Here is a 14,694-nt window from a genome sequence, read left to right as displayed (position 1 = left end):
GATTCTGGAAAAAAAAAAAAAAAACTTTAGTCTTGGATTGGATTTCTTTATTTTGTTGGATGTGAAGCACTCTATATTTAATATAAATTGACTTGTTGTTTATATACATTTTTTTAAATATAAATGTGTATTAATTCTCTCTTGTCAATATTGCCATGAACTAATATAAGCAAAAATAGTAATAAACAAAACTCATGGATACAAAAAAAAAAAAAAAAAAAATTGGTAACATGTGTCGTCTCTTTGTCAAAGCCTATAAGCTATAACAATGACGTATATGAAAATATCTAATAATTATTAGACTTAATAAAAAAGATTTGCCACACGCTTGAGGTTTAAAAACGTGTGAGGTGATGAAACTGAACAGGAAAGAAAAAAAAATGCCACACTTAATTAGTTAAGCCAGAATTTTCAATTGCAAACCTTAATTATATTATTATCCATATTTTAAATTAGAGCAATTATATATGAGAGTTAAATTATTTTCCAAAAATAAAAATATATAAATATGACCCTTAAATGTCATGCATGTCCATTGGTACCCAATACGTAAGTAATACTACAGATAGAAATTATTTTATAATATTTTTACAAACTGTTGATGTGGTAAATTCTTACTAGTTCTAATAGAGTAATGCTATAAACACAAACTATTTTACAACATTTTTACAAACTACTGATGTGGCAAATTTTTACTAATTCTAACATGAGTCTATAACTAACATCACATTTTTACTTGCAATAACTATTTGGAAAATACTAAAGTCACATCAGCAATTTGTAAAAATATTGTAAAATAATTTGTATCGGTAGCATTACTCATTCTAATATGGACCCATCATTAACATCATATATTTACTTACAATAACTATTTGGAAAATAATAAAGTTACATCTGCAATTTGTAAAAATATTGTAAAATAGTTTGTGTCTGTAGCATCACTCTTTTACAATATTTTTACAAACTACTAATGTGGCTTTAGCATTTTCCAAATAGTTATTGAAAGTAAATATATGATGTTAGTGATGGGTTCATATTAGAACTAGTAAGAATTTGTCACATCAATAATTTGTAAAATTGTTATAAAATAGTTTATCTGTAAAATTACTCTTTTACAATATTTTTACAAACTACTAATGTGGCTTTAGCATTTTTCAAATAGTTATTGAAAGTAAATATATGATGTTAGTGATGGGCCCATATTAGAATTAGTAAGAATTTGTCACATCAACAAATGTTATAAAATAATTTGTATTTGTAACATTACTCCCTAATACATATAAGGGGAAAAATAAAATTTCCAAAAGTAGAGAATGACCATTAAATCAATAATAATAATAATAAATATGTTCATAACATTTTTACTATAAATTCTAAGTGGTAAGTTGTTATTCGTTGTAACTGGTAGGCAAAAAAGTAATTTCAATTATGGGTCCAGATTAAAATCATTAACAACTTATAACCTATGATGTGTTATGAGAATATTATAGGTGTAGCTTTGTAGCACTTTTTAAAAAAAAAATTATAAAAAATATATAGTGTCATTACAATACATGGTGACGTGTCTTCTATATTAAATGTTTTTTTTTTTTTTTTAATCTAATGGTTTCTAAGTCACTTTAATTCACATTTGTTGTATCATTTATGTCAAATTTTATCTAACTATCTATCTTTCTATTTTTCTAAATTATATTATTTTAGGTAATGGTCTTTATGTCAATTATGTTAAATTATCATTTTTTATAAGGAAAAATAAATAGATTATTAGAGATTAATTGTTCCTCTTTACAACTTCCAATCTTTCTATTTTCCAGAATTTAATTTTTTAGGTAATGGATTATTAGGGATTAATTAAGCCACTTTTTAACTTCAATTCATTTTTCCCTTCAAAATTAAACATTACTTTCCAAATTCGACACCCTCTAATCCTGACTCACAAAATGGAATAGATGCTAAGGAACCTTTAGAATGGAAAATTGATAGGTACACCTTTCATCTAAGGGTGCTAAGTGATTTGATTTTTTTTTTTTTTTTTTGGTGGTTTATTTTATGTGGGTTTTTTTTTTTTTTTTTTTTTTTTTTTTTTTTTTTGAGAAAGTTATGTGGGTTTCTTTGATTTGTGAGAAAATGTAAGAGTGAAATTGGGGTATTGGGTTCCAACTTCCAAATTGAATTGTGCTTACTTTCCCATTCGACACAATGAAAATATGGAATGGTCAATCAAATCTTCTTTATTTATTTATTTTTTGGCTGCAATGTTTGATTTAGTGAGTTTATTTATTTATTTATTTTTATTGTGAATTTGTTATAGAGTTTGTTTGGTTGGTAGAAAATGAGAGAGGAATTGGGGGGTTTCAAGTTTGTGGGAGTGTTTTGACTTGAAATAGAGTATGAAAAAGAGGTAAAAAAAAATTAATATGACGATAATACCTATATTTGTATCTCTATATAATAGGAATTGACATTTTTTTTTTTTTTTTGTTGAGAAATGGAATTGACATGTTTAGTAATTCACCTATTGTTTTATTTGTAATTTTGTATATGATAGGAATTGAGATATTTATAATTTACAATATAGAAAAAATGTAGCATTTTTTCTTTTTTTTGAGAATCGAAAAAATGTAACATTAATGTCCATTAACGTTTTCAAACTTGAAAAGAAAATATATATATATATATTTTTCTTCCAAATACAAATATATGCATAGACCATAAAATGTTTATATTGACTTTACTTAATTTTGAAAATAATTTAAAGCAAGTGAATCAATACATGAACTAATCTACTACAAAACTTTATTCAAAAAAATCTAATACAAAACAGTTTTACATAATACTAGTTTTGAGGTAAGTGCAAAAAAGCACGTGTAAAAATTTATTATGGGAAATCAATAATAAACAATATTATAATTCCCTTCATATCATCATTTAATTCAACAATCACTTTTAAAGAATTTATCTAGAGGATGCTAGACTAAAAGTAAAATCAAGAGTCTATAATCTACATTTTGAAGTGCGAGCATATCATCATATCTCTACCAACACAAATCGATAATTAGTCACTGCAATTCAAAAAGACATAAAAGAACTATGATATTTTTTAGTAGGAATATCAAACGAAAAGAAATTAATATACTAATTATTAGCACCAAAAATGTAATATGTAAAATGAACCCAATAATAACTAATAATTGTAGTGATATTTTACCTTTATGTCATAAAAGTAATATCCGAACTCTTTTCCCAATATTTTTCAGAATTTACAATCAAACTAATTGAAAAAAGATAAATTTTAAAGACAAAAATCCTCTAACTGGGTTTCAAAAAACACCATAACTTCATATAACAAAAAAATGTGATACAAACTATACAATTGAGACAATAATTTGTCATGATTGGAACAAGTAAAATGCTTAAAAAATATTATAATAACAAACATAACAATATTATTTTAAGTAATAGTTTAATTTTCCAACTTCTAACCTGGTTCATTAAAATTCAGAACACAAACCTTAGTATTCTCTGAAAATCCCACTATTGACTCATACTAAGGCATATAAATCAATAAGCATTTTTTTTGTTGTTGGTAAATTTGACATACATGGTCAAAACTTGCTAGAATGTGATGGATTCTCTCTCAAGTCTTTCCTCCATCTTTAATCTAATTAAAATCCCAAGATTCATAAATTCCAAATACTTAGATCCACAAAATCCATAAAACTCTAAATTGTAGAGGGTAGGTAGTCAAATTAGAATTTTTACTTTAGAGAGAGAGAGAGAGAGAGAGAGAGAGAGAGAGAGAGTTTAGTAGATAAATTGAAAACAAAGTGCTTGACTCACCTCAAAATGAATGGGTAGTTGAGGCAAAAAATTCAAATACTATTAGTCTTAGAGCACGTATGTGAGTGCGTGTTTAGAAACTCTTCTATTTTTATTTTTTATTTTTTTTAAGTTAATAGTTTTCATTCATTATAATTCAAAATTGTTACATTTTCTAATCACAAAAATACCTAAGAGTGCAATGAGTTTTATGTAATTTGTGAATAAATAATTTTTTGACATAAATCTCATCACACCCCTAGGTATTTTTGTAATTCGAAAGTGTAACAACTTCAAATTAAGATGAATGAAAACTAACCTTTACCAAAAAAAAAAGAAAAAAGAATAGAAAAGTCTTTGAGCATGCGCTCATAAGCGAGTGCTTAGAGGCTAGTATATATTAAGCTTAGAGACTAGTATATATTAATTAACTTATGTATACTTGCAGACTTAGCTCTTGCTAATGCTTTGACCTTGCCTTCTCTTTAATTGTATTGCCCAAACAATTAAAAGCTAGCAGTTAGCATAATTAGATTTGAAATAGGAATGAGAGTAATATTTTTAGTAGTGTGTGTTCTTTTTTCTAAACAATTTTTTTTTTTTTTAATTTTTATTATGTAGAGGTTTTTTTTTCATTGGTATTTTATGAAATATCAATGGATATAGCCCAATGGATTGAACAGGGAAAAAAAATTTAAATCAATTTTTTTTTTTTGGTTTAATGTGTAGGTGATTAAAGCTTAGTTTAGTTAATTTTTTTATTATAAAAAAAAAAAAAAAAAAAAAAAAAAAAAAAAAAAAAAAAAACTTCCGTTGATTAGGTTCAAAGCATAAGATTGAGGTCAGTTGATCATTTATGCTTCCAATAACTATCTTCAAAGGTTACAACATACAACAACTAAATAATGAAGACCCATTTTAGTAATTGCCAGAATCTAAACTTGGGCAACACCCATTTAGCGAAAAGATTACACTTATTCATTTTTCTATTTCATTTCCCAATTTATACACGTGTAGGCATTAGCAAGTACAATGAGACATGCAGTTGGTAGATATGGATTTTTAGATCTATCCGAGAGATGTACCAAACATTTTTTAACAGTGATACAACGAACAATAATTGGAAAAATATATTTAATGTGTACATTCAGTATCTATATATAGAACAATTGAACAAATGTATTTCATAATAATTTAATTACTAATAATTTGTTTACAATGCAACAATGTGCTATATAAAGAACTATTCAGTTCAACATTTTTCTATTTCATTTCCCAATTTATACACGTGTGGGCATTAGCAGGTACAATGAGGCATGCAGTTGGCAGATATGGATTTTTGGATCTATCTGAGAGATGTACTAAACATTTTTTAATAGTGATACAACCAACATTAATTGGAAAAATATATGTAACGTGTACATTCAGTATCTATAGAACAAATGTATTTCGTAATAATTTAATTACTAATAATTAGTTTACAATACAACAATATACTATTTAAAGAACTATTCAGTTCAAATCCAAGTGGAATTTTCCGTTGAATTACCAAGCCTCTTATTCAAACTCTAGTGGAAAAGAAGCAGTTTTTGTAGAGTATAACAAAATAAATGCCGCGCCGACTCAATTCTTGAAAGGATTCAACTTTCTTTTGCTATGCTAGTATTCAACGTGTTATTCAGGTTCCTCTTGAAGCACTATTTTGCAAATTCTTCTCCCGGCCTCGCCACGAAACCCACCTTCACCTATCCCCCTCCCTTCTATTCTGAAGATTACAGACCTCTTTTTATAAAGTAGTTATTTAGTACCAAAATCCTCTCTAGTTTCTCAAAAAAAAAAAAACCCTCTCTAATTTCTGAGATTATAATAATATTCGGATTTGTCCTGCCTTCTTTTTTCTGGGTCAGTCTCGGTGAGTGATAGCATGAAGCCAACATGGATTTTTATGACCCAATTATTCACATGGGAAGAAATAATGTTTCCTCCATATCAAACTCATTGTGCAAAATTTTAACTATGGCCTATTCATGATGGGACTACGTGCAATATTTGTGGCAGCTCCTGGGCTGTTTTGCAATACTAATTGTACTATGTTGTTTTGATAGAAAATGAGTTATTTTCTAAAAAATATTTTTATAAAACTATATCATTTTTCTATGTAGAAACCGTAATTAAGTTGAAAAATGATATTTTAATTTTTCTTATTTAACTTATATCCTGAGATAGAGTTGTATTCTAAGAATAATTAGTGAACAAAAATCTCTAAAAAATAAGCTATAGGCTTTTTTTTTTTTTTGTTGTTGACCAAATATAGTATTTATTTAACTCATTTTTCCTAGTACTACTAAATACTGGAAAGTATAAAAAACTATATTCACACAACTTTCTATGTGATAAGATTGATTCTCAAAACTCAGTGCAATTATTTTACAACTTTCCTACCTTCTAATTTTCTTTATTTAGTTTGTCATGAGATAGGGTTGGTTTCCAAAAAATTTAATAGACAAAAATCTCTAAAATATAAGTTATACATTTTTTTTTTACCAAATATAGTATTAATTTAACTCATTTTTCCTAGTACTACTAAATACTAAAAAATACGAAAATTATATACACACAACTTTTCATGTGATAAGATTGAATTTCATGACTCAGTGCAATTATTTTACAACTTTCCTACTAACCAACCAATGTACAACATCACATTACGTAATAGAGTCAGAAGACATTACAATCAAATGGTTTAGCAGTTAGCACACAACAATCCATTTCAATTTCCTTACAAATTATTAACTTTTAAACTTGCATAAACTTACATCAAGACCAGTTAATTCAATTACCAAAATTGTCTTTGCATTTAATGGAAAACTATCTCCTAAGAGTGAATAATTTTTCAGTATAATGGGTGATTTTTTTTTTTTTTTTGAGAAGATAATAGGCGATAACTGATAAGTCACTATTAATTTTTTGATTTTTTTAAATTAAATCGAGACATTACCAAAATTATTTGATTGCCTATTCTTAGCATATAAAAACCGTTCTAATAAGTCGAAGCTCTAAATTAGAAGTTACTAAAATATTTTGTATTCATCAATCATCGTAATTTGGATAGGAATAGGAATGGGACAATTATCCATAAATCTACTCTTATCCAAAACGCACTAGTTATGATGTGGTGCATGCTCCATTTATCCACGCATTGTTAAAACAATGAGAACCATTGATTGGTACCCAACTCTTATGTATATATAATACGTAGTCTGAGTTTAGTTTCAAACTATCACACACACAAAGAAACAAGTGTGAGTGTCTTATTGTGGCTCTGATGAACTCTTCTCTGCTCTCTCATTGTTTCTCTTCTTCTTCAGCTGCTTTGTTTTCTAGACATAAACCATACCTCAAACTTTTTCTTTTTTTTTGGATTCGTTTGGTTGTTGTTTGATAGTGATATTCTATGTTTTGATGTCACAGCTAACATTGGCACAGTGAGAGTTTCAAAATAAATAAAAAACATTATTGCACATAAATTTTTTCCTCTAATTGGTTCATTGTAAACATCAACTACTTCCCTCCATTTACTTTTTTATGTTCTTGATTGTATATTGAAACAATATGATTATTGGATGACTTTAGGCATTTGTTGATGGACTATTTTATAAAAGTTTTTTTTTTTTTTAATGAGAAATTTAAAAAGCTGTAAAAAAAGTTTGTTACTTTTTTCTTTTCCTATAAAATATTTCTAAAAATATTTTTTAAACTAATGTCCATATGACATCCATTAACTTTTCACGATTGAAAATGACATATTATATATACATGCTAAATGCCCTCACTAGGTTTCTTGGATGGATTCCTAGAATAGTAATGGTCCTAATAGTCCAAGTAGTCAAGTAAATTGAATCATGTTCTGTACTGGCCGGGTGTAATGTTGTATGATTTTAGAGAATCAAGTTTTCTAAATCCATTCGAATGCATCCAAAAAACTTAAAAGAATATAAAGAAATCAATATATATATAAAATATTCAATAGTTGGGAGCAATATTTAAATGGACAAAGTTTAGCTACAAAATTTCTTGTAGGCATAGGCTACAATCTTACTCAATATCTTTTTAGGATAAAGTTTAGTTATAAAATTGGTTGTAACCTAAAGCTACAACCTTACTCAATATTTTTAACATTACTACATATTTTGAAAATCTAACGGTTAGATTGCATGTTCTTTACACTCTTAATATATTTGTTAAATTTTGTGACAATCGGATATTATTTACTATATGATTTATAAGATTATATTTTATGCATAATTTTAAACTACAAAAACTTGCAATTTAAACAATTTATTGATGACATAACTATTAATCCTTAATATTCTAAAAATTTTGCAAGTATAGAGGATATAAGAAGAAGATGTAATTCAATGGTAGATTTGTCAAAATTCACCTCTAATAAAAAGATATTGAGTAAGGTTGTAACTTTAGGCTACAACCAATCTTGTAGCTAAATTTTGTCTATCTTTTTATTGGAGGTGAATTTTGATAAATCCATCATTGGATTACATCTTCTTTTTATATCTTCCATACTTGCAAAATTTCTAAAAAATTAAATATCAATAGCTATGTCATTAATAAATTGTTTAAATTGCAAATTTTTGTAATTTAAATTATTATACGTAAAATAGAAGCTTATAAATTATATAGTAAATAATATCTGATTGACACAAAATTTGACATGTATATTAAGAGCATAAAGAACATGTAATTCAACGGTTAGATTTTCAAAATATATAATAATGTTTATTTTATTGAGTAAGATTGTAGTTTTAAGTTACAACTAATTTTGTAACTAAACTTTTTCTTATTTAAATTTGGATGTCGACATTAAAAATACCAGGATATGTGAGTTAAGCTACAAGGCTTATGGCAAACAAATAAAATAAATCAATCAAATTTAAAAATAAAAAATAAATGAACTTGGGAATTTAGAAATGTTCTAATGTTCCTTGGTTTTGGGTTTTGTAATAATGCACTTTTGTTGATTGTATGGTATTTCCTTCAGGTAGGACCACCCCTAACTTGAGCAAAACAATGGCTAAAAATAGCACTGATGCTGCTGATGAGGTTCCAGTTAAGCCATCGGTTACAGTAAAATATACCCAGCTTTGATTGATGGGAAATTTGTCGATGCAGCATCAGGTAATGTAGATGAGTTTGGACTTAAGCTTGCCAACTCAAAAAATAAAAATAAAAATAAAAACCAATTGAACACATGTAAAATTTACTAATTTTATTATAAATAAAATAAAATCATGCTATACATCACTATATTTTTAACCTCAATTTTTAAGTAAAGTGGTACCTCAGAAGCTTTATATTGTTATTCTGATGCATGCTGATATTTACGCTATGGCTACATTTGGCCTCAGGGAAAACTTTTCAGACATTGGATCCCAGGACAGGGGAAGTGATTGCCAATGTTGCTGAAGGTGATGCTGAAGATGTAAATAGAGCAGTTGCTGCAGCTCGCAAGGCATTTGATGAAGGACCATGGCCAAGGATGACTGCTTATGTAACTATTGCATATTGTTCTTCCTATTTTTCACTTTTAATTTGATGTAGAACGAAAACATCAGTGTCTACAAACTATACAATTGATTTGTTTTCTTTAAATTTTTTTTTTTTTTTTTAAATGTCCAGGAAAGGCAAAAGGTACTCTTCCGCTTTGCTGATTTGATTGAACAGCACAATGATGAACTTGTGGCACTTGAGGCTTGGGATAGTGGAAAGCCTTACGAACAGGCTGCTAAAGTTGAAGTTCCAATGGTGGCGCGCCAAATACGATACTATGCTGGTAAATCTATAGATATATATAGTTCATCTTCTGCATTATATATTTTGAGCGTTCGTTACATTTTGTCGATTTTTATAAGTTTTCTAAGATTTCTATATGTGAAACTTTCAGGGTGGGCGGATAAGCTCCATGGTCTCACAGTTCCAGCCGATGGACCATTCCATATGCAAACCTTGCATGAACCTATTGGTGTTGTGGGTTCAATTATTCCATGGAATTTTCCTCTCATCATGTATTGTTTTAAGGTCGGGCCTGCATTAGCATGTGGCTGCACTGTTGTATTAAAACCAGCTGAGCAGACACCATTGACTTCTCTCTTTGTATCAAAACTACTGTATGAGGTAGATCATGAACGAAACTTTTGTTCTTTGTACATAAAGGTTTTATGTCTTATGCGTTTACATTTAAGGTTTTATGTCTGAACTCATCTTTTCAGCACATAAGCTGCTCTTTTTATTCTGATCATATGATCTTTGTTACAGGCTGGACTTCCTCCAGGTGCTCTAAATGTGATCCCTGGTTATGGTCCAACTGCTGGTGCAGCTATTGCCAGTCATATGGATGTGGATAAGGTAGTCTAAATATTTCTTTTGGTTCAAGTGATTTATTGGTATTAAGGAGTTAAAAGGAGAAGAGTCGAACCAGTGACCTCCACTTCATGAGGCATGGTCTTCAGCTGAATCCTTGGGTATAAGATTTTTAATATTGCATTCTTATAAGATTTAATTTGCCTCTCAAGAAAGATAAAAAATTCTTGTAATGGTGCTTAGCAATCAATTGTGACATTTCTTTGGTATTCCATCAAATTTTGAAATGATTAGGGGGAATACTAACAATCCAGGACTAATTCTCATATTGTATACACTGGTCTTTGCTTGAATGCCACCTAAACTCTCAGTAATTTCTATGCACAGCTTGCTTTCACTGGATCAACAGAGACAGGAAAAATTGTTCTTGATTTGGCAACAAAAAGCAATCTAAAGTCAGTAACCTTGGAACTTGGAGGGAAATCACCCTTTATTGTATGTGAGGATGCTGATGTAGATAAGGCTGTCGAGCTTGCACACATGGCTTTGTTCTTTAATCAGGTTTGTCTATAAAATTGTTCCAACACTATGATGGGTCTTAAGGAAGTTAAATTCATTCTATTGATCATGATTTTTTCCAATCTGCAGGGACAATGCTGCTGTGCTGGATCTCGTACATTTGTACATTAACGTATATATGATGAGTTTGTAGAGAAAGCAAAGCAATACGCTATGAAGCATTCTATTGGTGATCCATTCAAGGAGGGCATTGAACAAGGTCCTCAGGTAATCGACAACAATTCCTCGTAAATTAATTTTTAATGTTGCATTTACGTATGCTTGACACTGATCTTACAAAATTGTTGAAAGTTGTTTGAGAAGCTTCATCTGCATTTACAACTTTTACTTTTTACATGTTATGCTTCACAAAATCCTGGACAATATCAGTTATTTCTCTTGCTGCTTCTATTTACTATAAGTGTAAATTGGTTTGCTATCTTTAGTGATACACTGATACTAAATGTTGCTTACTCAAATGAATCAGATTGACACGGAGCAATTTGACAAAATCCTGAAATACATAAAATCTGGTGTTGAATGTGGAGCGACCCTTGAAAGCGGGGGAGAAAGACATGGCAACAAGGGCTATTACATTAAGCCCACAGTATTCTCAAATGTTCAGGTAACTTTTAGTTATACGTACCATCTTTGTACCATGAAGATTTTGAAATAATATGGTTTATGAAAGGCAACTAACTGTTAATTTATACAAGGATGACATGTTGATAGCAAAGGATGAGATATTCGGTCCAGTGCAGACAATCTTCAAATTCGAGTGAGAATCGAATCCTTTTTACATTTACAGGGTCTGTTAAGTCATTTAAAATTTTAAACAACGTGGTACCGAATGCACCTTTATATTTATAATATTTAATTTTAGGGACCTTGACGAGGTGATTCGAAGATCGAATGCCACGCACTATGGGCTTGCTGCTGGGATCTTTTCGCAGAACATAGACACTATTAACACTTTAACACGTGCATTAAAAGCTGGGACGGTTTGGGTGAACTGCTATGATGTATTTGATGCTGCACTTCCTTTAGGTGGGTACAAGATGAGTGGTCATGGCAGATAGAAAGGATATGATGGTATGAATCCAGCATGGCTCTAAATTCAATTTTCTTTCTCGGTGTTCGGTGTTTGCAAATAACAAAGAAGACAGGATCAAAATTGAAGGCTATGGATGAATGATGACTATGATAAAATCTTTCTTTTTTTTTTTTTTTTGGTGATTGACTTCATGGATTGAATTTCTTTATTTTGTTGGATGTGTCAATAAGTGAATAAATTGTGCAGCAGTCTATATATATAATATAAATTGTACTATTTAAGGGTGCATTATTTCTCTCTCTGTGGCCTTACTAAGCAGAGTGGTGACATTTGTTAATAGACAATTTTTGAAAAGTTTTGATATCACTTTTATAGAAAATATAAAAATTATTAAGAAAATCAATTACTTTTTTATTTGTTCATAAAAATTTTCTCCAAATATTTCTTAAACTAATGTCAACGGTTAACTTTTTCCAATAGAAAAATCAAACTAAAAAATAGTCAGCATCAAACTACCTATCTCTTCCCTTTTTTTTGTTTGGGGGAGGGGCGGGGGGTGTTTCTAACGATGTTCCCTATATTTATTCCCTATTTAATTTCTTTATTGTTTCTTGTGTTTTGTTAATTGTGATAACAAAAAATTGGTGTTTTGAAAAGTGAGAGAAATAATAAAAATAATAATATTTAAATGAAGGGTAAATTACAAAGGTTTTTTTTAGAAACCGGCTTATTAGAAGTCCAGACAAGGCTTTATTCAAAAACCAAAAACTTAAACAACATCAGCAATAACCAAGAGTCTAAGGGCTTGTTTGGTTTAGAGCAATTTTGGACCATATCACTCAAAACTCATAGCTAAGTTCTCATAACATGTGGGACCCACACAATTTTTTTTGTTTGTCTTGATACCATCACTCAAAACTCAAAAATTTTGAGTTAGAGTGATGGAAACAGGAAACAGCTAAATGGTGTTTTCAAAAACTGAGATATGAAACTCAATGGTATTGTTGTAAATATTTGGACTCTGTGGGGCCCATATGTGTTGTCTTATTACCTCTCTCTGACTTTTTTTCTCTCTCTTTCTTCTCCCACTTTTTTCTTTTCTTTCTTTCTCCGGTTTATCTTTCTTTCTCTGTTTTTTCTTTCTTTCTTCCTTTCTCTGGTTCTTTGTTTGGTTCTTTCTTTCTTCCTTTCTCTAGTTCAGCCCAGTTCCGCTGCCACTAGCCAATGACCCAGAAAAGGAAAACCATGAGAGCCTCTCTCAGCCGCGGTCTTTGCCGAATAAAGGCAAAGCGAGAGCCTCGAAACACCAAGACCCATGATCGCCAGTGCTGGGTTTTGATTTTGTCGTCGTGACTGACAAAACAGGCACTATTGCCGTGACTGGGTTTTGTTGATGGGTTTTATTTTTATTTTGATGAATGGGTCTTGATTTTGTCGATGGTTGATGAATGGGTTTTGTTGATGGTAATGGGTTCTGTTGATGGGTTTTATTTTTATTTTAATGAATGTGTTTTGATTTTATCGATGGTTGATGAATGGGTTTTGTTGATGGTTGCTGAGATAGAGATGGAGAGACACGGGTAGCAACAGTAGGCAACATTGGGTAGTGTTAGTGGGTGGGGTCCATGGATTTGGCAAAAAGTTGTAGAGATATGTAATTGAGTTGTGAGTCCAAACAGGTGTTTTGTAGTTTTTGAGTGAGGTGAGGTTTGAGTAGGGAGTTATGAGTTTTGGGTTTGAGTTATGAGTTTTGAAAACTGAGCTATCTTTAAACCAAATGGGCCCTAAATCCCCAGGAATGTCTTCTAGCCAAACTTGAAAAATTAAACCAGCTTTAGATTCTTTTAGCCAAAGCATCAGCAACTTTATTACAGGTCCAATTAACATGACAAAAATCAAATAAATGCAACTAGGAAGCTTGTTGGAGAACATCATCAATAATATGCCCATACACAGACTGGTCAGCCTTTCCAGATTGAGAGCTCGAATTACGAGCGCTAAATCACCTTCAAAAGTTACTTCATGGATGCCAATCTCACATACAAATTGGATAGCACATCGACACGCAAGGATCTCCACTTCTGCTACAATTTGAGGGAGTGGAATACGCATAGAGAGAGCACCAACATCACCTCTAAAATCTCGAACAACCACTCCAATTCCAGCCACATTGATGCTATTGAAAACAGCACCGTCGAAATTTGCTTTGAACCGAGGATGGTCAGGTGGGCGCCATTGATGCGAGATGGGAATCTGAACTGCAACGAGCATGACAACTTGAGCATTGAGGAAGTCCTGGAGCATACCACTTGCAATTGAGAGGATATGGTCCAAAGGATGAGTTGGGCAGCTTAGACGGACAGCATTCCTTCGATTCCACAATTACCAAGATGTGAGAATGAAAATCTCAACTCTGTAGTCCTTCGAAACCTACAAAAAAAAAAACTTGAAATAAGGTTAGTGAAGTCACCTAGATGGATGGAAGTCGAGAGATTAGGGCCCATTTGATAAAGCATTTTAGCAATATGTTTTCAATTTTTAAATAATATTACACACATTTTCACATACTTTTTTACCCACACGTATTTTAATAAAATATAAACAATATTATTCAAACTCCTTTACCAAACAGACCCTAGGTTATTTAAAATAAGCTTACAGAGTAGATCATTATCTTTTATCTCATATCTCAATTTGGTCTCTAACATTTTCAATGTAGTGTCAATTTAGTCTTTTTTTTTTTAATCTTTTTGATTAAAAAAAAAAAAACTAATGTGTTAAAAAATAATTTTTCATGCCACATCAACAATTTACTGTACCGCCACTTCAGATTAAAAAATAAAAAAAACTCAAATTAAAATGTTCACGGGTAAAACACTAAAACCCCT

At 30.2% G+C, this 14,694-nt stretch overlaps 1 pseudogene; it reads left to right on the top strand.

Moving 5' to 3' along the window:
- Positions 1 to 8,904: 8,904 nt before the first annotated feature.
- On the top strand, positions 8,905 to 11,831 carry LOC115981218 (annotated as a pseudogene).
- The last annotated feature ends 2,863 nt before the right edge of the window (positions 11,832 to 14,694 follow it).

The sequence above is a fragment of the Quercus lobata genome, chromosome 3 (genome assembly GCF_001633185.2).
Source record: "Quercus lobata isolate SW786 chromosome 3, ValleyOak3.0 Primary Assembly, whole genome shotgun sequence".
Classification (NCBI taxonomy): domain Eukaryota; kingdom Viridiplantae; phylum Streptophyta; class Magnoliopsida; order Fagales; family Fagaceae; genus Quercus; species Quercus lobata.
The sequence above is the reverse complement of the archived record's forward strand: the minus strand, read 5'-3'. Positions and strand labels throughout refer to the sequence as shown.